Raw genomic sequence first — 8,006 nt, forward strand, 5'->3', positions numbered from 1 at the left:
CAAGTGGATGAAATTTCAATATTAAAATTTTGGATTATAATGTTCATGAGTATAAAATATAGTAATAAAGTGTGTCACTGTAAAACATGCTTAAAATGATTTTGAAAAATGTATTAAAAATGCATAATGCCAGACACTTTAATTTTGAAAATGAACTAAATGCAAAAATAATTGAAAAGAAGATTTACTTCGAATAAAAATGCAATGAAAATGCTAAAACAATAAAACGAATTTAGAGAGAAAGTAAAAATTGAATGACATTTTAAAAAGCTAATGTTGCGTTGAAAATTCAACTTGACGATAAAAAAATAGCATGAATTCTAAAATTGAGATAAACGAAAAACAATCTTTACAACGACAGGAAATGTGAGGTTTGTATAGTTTTCGTTTCATTTGTTTAATTTCTATTTTTTTAAGTATTAATATAATAAATTTCTTTATATGCAAAGAACGTATTTACGCCTTTTTAATTAAAAATATATTTCTTTGAAAAATATAAAAATATAAAATAGTTTTAATCATAAGAAAAATATATTATTATCTAATGCACTCAAAAAAAATCTTTTAATCAAGATATCTCTCCCCAGCTATCTTAAGGAATATGACTTCAAACTGACAAAGGAAGCTCTTGAAAAAAGAGTGAACGGATATGTTAATCTAAGTTCATTAAAAGCGTACAGCCTTAATTAATGGAAACAGATTTGCCGGACTTGTTAAAAGAGTCGCATCGTATAATTATTTTAAATGTTCACATGTAAAACAAAGTTACAAAGTAAATGGAGAATTATTGAGAAACAAGGTATTTGTTTTTATTGACAATTGTATTTGCTTTTTATTCTAATGTTTTAAGAATCCTACAGAATATTATAGATATGCTTATTTTAAAAGCGTCGATGCTTTTTAAGGGGTGGTACAAATATTTATAATTTTTTAAAAAAAGTATTACAGATTTTTTCGATAAGATTGGATTATGATCAAGACACTAAAAAATTATTTTGACTCTAATATTTGGTACCGGAAACTAAAATTTAAATGGAATGATCGTCTGAAAAAAAAAAGACTTTAAAACTATTAGGGCGTCAAATTGGACTTATTGGACTATTAGGGCGTCAAATTACTGAGGATATGGTATGGAATTTTGAGAATGGCCGAGGCCATCCATGTCGTGCCAGAGAAGTCTTTTTCAGCTGTGCTATTGCTACTCAGTTTGTCAGATATCAATTCTAGTTTCCACTAAAATGATCTTCAGTTATAAAAATGGTGACAGTATAAAAATTCATTACATTGAAAGCTAAATAATATCTTTCAAAATACGAAAAAAAAAAAAAAGAATTTTAGCAGCGCCGTTACTTAAATAAAGTCCACCATTCACACACACACAAAAAAAAACCTGTTTTATAAGGTCCCTAATCAGGGAGAAATCAATTTCAAATAGAAAGCAATATCCTTAATCTGTTTAAATGGAGAAGGTCACCAACACTGGAAAAGAAAAGAAAAGAAAGCGACGAAGCGTTGTAAAAAATTATTTTTATCAATATCCTTCACAAAGGGTTAAACTCGTAAATGTAACTGCTTATGAAAGAGATGTTTTTTTAAGCTGTTGATAAAATAAGGAAATATCACTCATCTGAAGATATAGATAACACGAATGTTGAACTCTTTTTTATTTTTAAAATTCAGTTGTTATTTTATCAATTTAAAATGCAATTTTTTTGAATTATATAATTATTTGTTTTTGTATTCTCTTTATTTAAAGGCAGTGAAAATGTTGAGATTTTCCTTCCTTTTAAATCTGGAATTTGATATACCTTCCATAAAAAGACGTTAATAGCCAAAAGGTGCAATTCGCTTATCTATACTTATATATAAAGCTCAATGTGTGTGTGTGTGTTGGCGCTCTACAGAAAAGACCATTTGACCTACAGCTACCAAATTTGGTACATGTATACCTTGGAGGTCGGGAATGTGCACCTGGAGTCCCTTTTTTTGAATTTTTAATTAGAATTTTAATTATTAATTAAAAACTAACTTTCCTGCCAAAAAAATCTTTTCATTTTCCCCACCGCCAAATGAGTAAGGGTTCAGTTTTTTTTCCCCAACAGTAATGAGGCTAGGCTTAAGACTTTTCGGCTGATTATTTCAAACGATTTTGTTTATTTTCTAAACGTTTTTTGCATTAAAAATTAAACATTTTTAATTAATCGATCTTTCAGATTCATTCTGAAGTACTTTTGAATTAAAATAAAACAGAATAAAGGAAATTAAAAATGTCGAATCTGCATAGAGTTACCCCAAATGGCGCAGAAAAACTCACGCATTTGCGTTACCGTAACTGGCGTTGAAAATTCACGCATGCGCATTGTGTTTTGATTGTTGACATGACAACCATTATCAACGGATGATTTAAATTATTTTTAGATTAGTTGCATGCTTTTGTAATTAAAGTGTATTTATGTTAGTTATATATTTTTTGTATATGCTTATAGTTTTAAGTACATCGTTTTTTAAGTAGTTTTTTTAAACCTGTTTCCGATCGATTATTTTAAACGATTCATTTTATTTTCTTAGTGTTTGATGCATTTAAAATTAAACATTGTTAATTAATTGATCTGGTCATGATGAATCTGAGAAAATTTTGTTGACAAATTCTTGAAATATTACATAAATTAAGAAAGACATTCTTTAGTGTCCATATGGTTTAAATGCTCAGTGACTCTGTTTTCAGTAATCATATTATTAAAAAAATGCTTTGTTTCAGTAAAAAAAAATATTAGTATATTAATTGCAGTTTAATCATTTCCACTTTAATTTAAAGCATAAACTCTACGGGAGCTAACAGAAAATTAGAGAGATACATATTACGTTATGGCTGAAGGCCTTTATAGTATTATGAGTGAATTATATGATTATCAAAATTTGAAGTTTTAAAATAATTTGATGAAGAAGCTACTAAAGTAGGAATTGCGTAAAATATTTAATTATTAAAATGTTAACGAACATTAAGATTGGCGAACTGGCTGGTCGCCAAAGGCGGCTAGTTAGTAAATAAAAATAGAAATCATATGATTAATAAAATATTAGATTAATACTGTTGCTTTGTCTATAATTTATCAGGTTTGTATCAATTTTATAATAGTCATTTAATTATTACAATGCTTGCACACACCAAGCGAGTGCTTAACTAATATCGTGTATAAGTCACAATCTTAATGAATAAGTCATAAGTCTTAATAAATAATAAAAAAATAATGGCAGTGTCATTTTAAAATAAAAAAATACCGTAATATAAATCAGTAACATGATAATTAAACATGACGAACTATTATTACTTGGAAAGAAAAAATGATCCACTTATGTTATAAATAATCTGGTGCTAAAGAATTTTCTATTTATTCTGTTTATTTATTAAATGTTGTCATATAAGTTTTAATCTAAACTTTGACTCGAATTTTGAGTCAATAGGTTGCATAAAAATCAAGAGTATTTATGAATCAGAGCGATAAATAATTTATTGAGATGCATAAAGAAGTACAAGAAATCACTTTATCAATCGTGTACGGTGTAAGACACGGGGCTTTTAGTTTAGTTACATTAACGTCCCGTTTTAAAGCTGTACTAGGGCTATTTTGGGACGAATCTCGTAAGTATGAACCCAGTCAGAAGACGAGGACGACGCCTGAGCTGGCATGCCCCTCTCCAAGCTTCCGCACTACACCAGCGGGAGGACATTTGACTCAGACGGATTCAGCTAGGACGAGACCCGCTTAAACGAAGGTTCTTCGATAGAATCGGGTCTCGAACCCTCTTGTCCTGAAGAGGTACCCTTCCCACGAGACCACCGCAGCCCCGTAAATCCAGTGGTATAAAATACAAGAAACAATTAGTTTCATCTATGATGAATGCACGTTTATTTAAACTCTTATTCCCCAGGCTATTAAAAATTAAAACGGTTCTAATCAAATATGGGCCCAGGCGTATCAACATAAAATGGCTCCCAGGACAAATATCAAAATACCACCCCATCCTCTCTTTAAAAAAAGAAAAAAAAGAAAATTGCAATTTGCAAATTTTTTTCTCTCTAAATATTCAAACAAATTATAACGCATCATTAAATAACAAATTAAGTGCTGTGGAGTTCTTTAGTCTGAAAGTAAGTGAAAATACCTTTTTATCAAATGCATGACTAAATGCATCCATAAAATTTTTTAAAAAGTCGTTGCAGCCATCTAAATCATACATCTATAAAAAAAATTAAATGCTATATATAATTCTGAAATATAAATTGCCATATATTCATCATAACACTGACAGAAAAAAAAATATGACATCGAGTGGTGGATTAAACATCTTGAAGTCCCTGGTGCTGATGATGGTCTTACGAAATCACTGTATCCTATACACGATTTGCTAGACATTACCTTTTTAAGTATAATTTCGAATACTTTTGATCATTTTAATTATATTTTACTAATAATTCTTGCATCTTATAATTGGTGTACTATTCAATTTATATAATTAATTTAATCAATCTGATGGATGATTAAGATGCCTAGAATTCCATAATTTTGAATGCATGTATGCAACTTAGGAAATATTTGCTTTATAAGTTTCGTAAAATATTGCTTTCATGTTATGGTTTGTAGTTTCTGAATCTAATTACATCACACAAATGAATAACATTAATAAATAAGAGACTGAAAATAAGGAGAATTGCCATTTTCTTGTGAAATGCAGAAATAAAAATAACGATAACTTTAAAAGTTTACGAAACTTCCTAAAAATGCAAATATACTTAATAAATATTATATAGCTAATTAAATTAAAAAAGAATATTAATTCATTCTTAAAATCATACATAGGAACAAAATTATAAAATCATTTACTACTTTTTTGTTGCTTAAAAGTAAAGTAAAATTCTTGATTTAAAATTTGTTTGAAATATAGTGATGGTTTGCAATAGATAAACCATATTCAGTTTAAACATTTGATGAAACAGTGAAATAGATTTGATTTAAATTTCAACAATGAAAATATCTACTGCAAATCATATTTAAAAATATTTATTAAAATTATAGCAAGATTGCAAAAAAACCCAAAAAAAAAAACCTAAATTAATAGCATTAAAAAGATAATTTTTTAAATTTAAAATGGGCGGGAAATTAATATTCTCAAGATAATACTTTTTTGAAGCTGTTCAGACTTCAATGCTCAGACAGTCAGTAAAAAAGTTCTCTTATTCATTAATTAATTAAAATTCTAATTAAATTTTCTAGAATAAGTTTCTGAGTGTACAATCTCACCCTTCAACGTATATTCGTACCAAATTTGACAGCTTTAAGTCCAAAGATATGCCCTATACTGCGCCAATGACAAGCAGACAACAGACATATGAATTTGATTATAGATAAACAGTGATGACTATACAGTGGGCAGTATATAGGTCGATTTTTGTATCTAAAATATATCTTAAGGCATATAAAAATATTTAAAAAAACAGCTTTGATTCTCATTTTGAAATTTAAAAGAAAGTTGCTGGATAATTCCTCAGAAAATTTGAAATATTATTGCTTTTACCTCCAAGGAAGGATTAAAATAAGAAATTTTGAAAATTCTAGAAAATTTTGATTTATAAGAAAATTTAATCAAATATGCATTTCGTCTATCTCTTATTAAAGAAAATGACAAAAAGCGCTCAAATTTCTTATTCTACTGAAAAAAAAAATTCTACAGGTACCAAAAATTATCGACAAAAGTCGATATGCATTACTCTTTTATGTATAAAAATTCTAAAAATTGATAACTTGGAAAGGATTTTCTTTACATTTTCCGAAACAAGTAAAAGTATTTTCTTCCTTACTTTACTCTTCATTTTGGAAGCTCGATAAAATAGGGGAGCAATTTTCTGATCTGATTCCAAGTCAGAAGATTGATTGCGTGTGCGTGTTCAAATCACGTCGGGGCACGCATTCTGAAAATCATGTTAACAGCGCTGTTTCCAAGAGTGTGCAGGGGTGGTCTGACGTGTAGGGCGCTAGATCAAGATTTTTAACTTTTGATCATAAATTTGAAAAATCATCCACATTACTGTAAGGCTACATGAATTTCACCGATTTTTTGTTTCTTACTTTAAGTTTGCATATTTTTTTCTCGTAGGGTTTTACAAACTCAAACGACATGGGGCAACAGCGTATCGTTTGTAACACTGTATGATTTTTTAAAAATTTTCTACAGCATTTTTAGTATAGCGGGTGATTTAAAAATCCATTAACATTTGAAAATTCAATAAATCATAGAATAATATAGGTAGAAAGGTAGTAATGGACACGCATGTTCCGTTAGGCTTGGCTTCACAAGTCCCCAGACCTCATTCCGTGTGATTATTGGTTGTGGGGTTACCTGAAGTCACAAATCTATCGCGATCATCCGACCTCATTAATTATGCTGAAAGACAACATCCGATGACAATTTCTCACCACACTAAAAATATGGTGTATATGGCTGTTCAAAATGTTGTCCCTCGACTACAGGTATTGTTGGTGAATGACGGCTGACATGTTGAGCATTTACTATAAAGAAAGTGTTAGCTAAAAATCAATTATTATGCTAATTATTACTTTTGTTATGATACAAAGTGCCATCTGTAGGCTATTTTTTGAACTATTTTTGGTTCCAATAAAGCCCCATGCCATTTCAAACACGTGTTCCAATTTTTACCTCTCTACCCATATTATTACGTAAATTATGGTATTTTCACATGTTAACGGACTTTTGAATCACCCGGTATATGATAATTAGAAAAATATTTGTGCACTTTTACCTTTTGAAAATCAAGCATATGTGCCAATATACGATATATACAAAGTTTGAAAGTCGCCATAATAATTTCGAATACGGTGCTGAGAATTCTGCAGCCAACCCTGTATATAAAAAAGGCGAGAATATTATAAAACTTTAATATAACTCTTTTTTTTTTATTTCTAAAAAACATATTTCTCCAAATGGCGATTAAAAAAATTGAATTCTGAATAATAAAAGTGAAATCAAAATAGCAATTTAATAATGTTTAATGATTTTTCATTGTCTGGTGATGTTGATTTTCATTGCTTGCTTTTTATGAGTTGAGTTACATGCGCCCGCTATAATATATGAACATTTCATTCCTAACTACTTTATGGGGAACTTCAGATAAAATCAATATGCAATCAGTGCAAACTTGAAGGCTATAGAATTTTTATAAAAAGAATTGAGAGTTGTCCAATGTATATTTCTTTGTGAGACAGAAAACTTTGAAAAGTATCTTAGTGAACTCTGTCTTAAATAAATTTGATTTTTATCACCATATCTTGTTAACATAAATCTCTTTGTTATTTTGTTGGGGACACCGTGTTAGAATTGATTCCCAAAATGCAAAAAATGACTATGTTTTTTCTCACATTGTCTTGAATTAAAATATTTGAAATTTTTGGAATTTACAGAATAAGACAATAAAAAACTTGCTTTTCTCTTATATGTAATTGATCCCTCGATTTTATTCTCTCTGGTAATATGACCCAGAAGACTTGTTCTGCTTTTCATAGTTACTAGTATAGGATAATATATAATCTTTTCTACAACTTTGAAAGGAATGAATTTGAATTTCTCTCTCTCTCAAAAAAAAAAAAAAAAAATACGAATAGCATTAAGTTACCGAAATTTGATGGTCGAAACCTATTTGTAACAGGGAAAAAAGCTTACAAAGATTCTATCCAAACATAAGTGACACAATAATGGAAGGATATTATTTTTTATAGCAAAGGAAACATAGTATAATTATTAATACCCCAGGGTTTTCTTAGAGCAGCACGGAGGTTAAATATTAGTGTTTCCTTACTCCTACTGAATAAATATCGAATTCTTCTGAAGTCCGTGAAGAATAGGAAAATGCGTCATTCCTACTATCAGGAGTAAAGTAAAGCGAGGAAAGAAATACTTTGTTTGGTGAAGAGCTAAAAGTTAGAAATAAATAT

Source organism: Argiope bruennichi, chromosome 3, assembly GCF_947563725.1.
Source record: "Argiope bruennichi chromosome 3, qqArgBrue1.1, whole genome shotgun sequence".
In the NCBI taxonomy this organism is placed as follows: Eukaryota; Metazoa; Arthropoda; class Arachnida; order Araneae; family Araneidae; genus Argiope; species Argiope bruennichi.